Source organism: Malania oleifera, chromosome 4 (genome assembly GCF_029873635.1).
Source record: "Malania oleifera isolate guangnan ecotype guangnan chromosome 4, ASM2987363v1, whole genome shotgun sequence".
Lineage (NCBI taxonomy): Eukaryota > Viridiplantae > Streptophyta > Magnoliopsida > Santalales > Ximeniaceae > Malania > Malania oleifera.
In genome coordinates, this window is record NC_080420.1 from 67,781,643 (window position 1) to 67,785,037 (window position 3,395).

General features: G+C 34.8%; 1 non-coding gene across 1 annotated transcript; it reads left to right on the forward strand.

The window, feature by feature from the left end:
- Window positions 1–204: 204 nt before the first annotated feature.
- Window positions 205–311, forward strand: LOC131154624 (small nucleolar RNA R71). Its single transcript, XR_009136541.1, has one exon. It is a non-coding gene; the product is annotated as a small nucleolar RNA R71 (small nucleolar RNA).
- Window positions 312–3,395: the final 3,084 nt, after the last annotated feature.

Consider the following 3,395-nt stretch of genomic DNA (forward strand, 5'->3'; position numbering starts at 1 on the left):
TCCAATTCATGAATTCTAGCAACTTTCTCAGTTATAGTTCTTTCAGTTGGCCATTGATTGTTATTTGAGGCCATTTCTTCCAAAAGAGTAGTAGCACCCTCAGGTGTCTTTGACAGCAAAGTTCCCCAAGATGCAGCATCAACTAAAGTCTGAATTTGCCCGTTTAATCCATGATAGTGCATCTGAATTTGCAACCAATCTGGCAATCCATATTGTAGGCAGCGTTGAATCAAATCTTTATACCTTTCCCATGCTTCATAGAGTGATTCAAAATCATGTTGCTTGAATTGACCGATCTCACTCCTGAGTTAAGCTATTTTTGTAGGTGGAAAGAATTTAGCTAGAAATTTTTCAGCCTTGTCCTTCCAACTAGTGAAACTCCTTAGTTGTAAAGACTATAGCCAACCTTTTTCTTTGTCCCTCAACGAGAAAGGGAATAATCTCAGTCCAATGGTGTCTTCAGTAACACCATTGATCTTCACAGTATCACAAATCTTTAAAAAACATTCTTTAGAGCATATATATAAAAACATATTTTTCAATTTCTATGAGCTTCAAACCACTTTATACTTGAGATTAACTTTGAAGTACTTACATTTAGAATATCCTTGAAAAAAAATATAATTCTGTTAGTCTTCAATATTGTTCTTCCATCATCTTTGTGGTTGCAATCTTTCCTTTGAGCTTTTCACAGTATAACTTTGTTCTTCATGCTCTTTATAATCCATAAGCTTTACTTTGTGTTCTTCAAGGATTCTTTGCAATCCATAAACTTCCTTATACAGTTAAGCTTTGTTATTTTCCTGAAAAAATTTTACTTGAAATATATTAAACATATCATTTGATTTGTTATTGTCAAAATAAGAATTGTAAGCCTTATTAGGCCAACAATCTCCTCCTATTTTATGATGACAAAATGAGAGCAAAAATAATAAGATTTTAATATTCATGACTCCCCCTATGAATAATCATGATGTAATTCAAGCATATAAGTCCAAAGGATAATCCATGAATCCTTGAATAAACCACTTATACAAGTACAAAGATCTCCCCCTATCAATAAGCATGATATAACCATGAATAAACCATACACATAAGTACAAAGATAATTTTCATAAAAGATTCATCCATCCATTTAAAGTTTTACAAACCATATATATCATATTTTTGCACACACCTCTCTTAAATATTTCTCCCCCTTTTGGACATCAATCAAAAAGGAGAAAGAGATACAAAAATAGAGAAATGCTGCAAGTCAAAGTAGTTTTTAAAATACCAAAAATAACCTATCCGATAAAACTTGAATACACAAAAACATATAAAAGTGATAGATAAGAGCACATCAGTCAGAGGCTTCCATATTTTCACTTTCATCATCTCCTTCTTCTTCATCATCTCCGTCTTCTTGGTCTCCAGATTCATTATCTCCTTCCTCTTGTTCTCTTTCATCTTCTTTCGTATTCTTGTTCTCCAGATTCATCCTCACTGGATGTAGTAGAACTGATACTCATAGGAGATTTTCCTTTAGAGGAACTGATCAACTGTTGCTCAATCTTTTCAACTCGCTTATCAATTTGTGAACAATGAGATTCTATGGATGTAACCTTCTTTTGTAAAGTACCAAGGCTAGATTTCATACCATCACTGAATGTCATATAATGGTTAAAAAATGGAACAAACCATGAAGGAGTATCTAGATCAGGCTGAATTGAATGTGTTTGGATGGAAGATGAAGAAAGTGGTGGTGCAGATGAAACATTCCTATGTCCTTTATGGAACCACCCTTGAGGAGAATTTTTATAGCCCATCTGTTTTATAACTGTATCAGAAAAGATATCATAGTATGTCTTGCTAGTGAAGTTGAATGATGGTGTTAAAACATTAAAATGAGTGAAAACCATATTGAACATTCCCGCATATGGTAGAACAACACAAGGAGCATCAACTTTCATGATAATCCACTAAATGATCAAACTTGGAAGATCCATCTTCTTACCTTTAAGAATGCACCACATTACAAAATAGTCTAGAAACGAAATGTGATCGTGAGAACCAGACCATGGTAAAATATTGTTTGTAATGAGCTTGTGTAGAATTAGGGCTTTCAATTTAAGCTGCTTATAAAGTAGAGGATGGCCAAAGTTTACAGGAGTGTCAGTCATAACCAGAGGCAAAAACTCTTGTGGAGTAAAGCCTTGAGCCATAATCCATTGCTTCTCGATAATATGAACCTCAAAATCCCTTGGCTTAATTCAAAGAATCTTTCCCAAAGATATTGAAGTTAAGTGGATGTCTTTCCCAAGAAAATTTGTTTTGATTCCATTTTCGCATCGCTCCATGTTTGCATAAAAGATACATACAACATTGGGATAATAGCCTTTATCTTGGTAGGTGATAAATTTATCCCATCCAATGTTCTTGAAAAGTTCCATGATTTCGGGAAAATTGAAATTGAAGAACGTTACATCGAGAACCTTACCTAATATCGGTTCAGCTGAAGCAATTTGATTTCGGTAAAGGTTCTTGGCGTGTGGAGTGACCAACCATTTCCCCACCTCATCGTTATTGATTCTTGTGGAAGATGAGGATCCTTTAATACCAATGGATTTTGATCTAGGCATGTTTGTATGAAGAACAAAAGCAAGGAAACTCTAAGTTAAGCACGGGTTTTTGTGTGTAGGAAGGATTTGATACTAGGTTGCAAGATGCTTTGAGCAGGATTTGTGTATGGAGAGTGATGGAGACGAAGTGTTTCAGAGAGAAAATGACTTGTCAAGCACCTAGTGGGTTTTAAAATGACTTAAAATAGGGTTTTAAACCCTACCCGCTACGAGGCAGTCGCCTGCTTGAATGTAACAGGCGCCTGTCTATGTGGAATTCAAAAAGACAGTAGCCTGGCAGTCGCCTGGCACCCTGGTGGCAGTCGCCTGCCAACCAGAACAATGTTTAGCTTACTTCACGACTATGAAGCATTCCCAATTCTCTTCTTATAAATATGAATCTTTCTTCCGACAAAGGTTTTGTAAAAATATCTGCTAATTGATTATGTGTATTTACAAATTCTAGTACTATATCTTCGTTTTGTACATGATCTCTCAAGAAATGATGTCTTATATCGATGTGTTTTGTTCTTGAGTGAGATACTGGATTTTTGAAAATATTAATAGCACTTGTGTTATCACATTTGATAGGGTTAGTTTGATATTATATGTGAAAATCTTTTAACTGTTGTTTCATATACAATGTTTGAGCACAACAACTTCCTGCAGCAATATATTCTACTTTTGCTGTGGATAGTGCTACAAAATTTTGTTTCTTTGAAGACCATGAAACTAAAGAATGTCCTAGAAAATGACACGTTCCACTTGTACGTTTTCTATCTATTTTGCATCTAG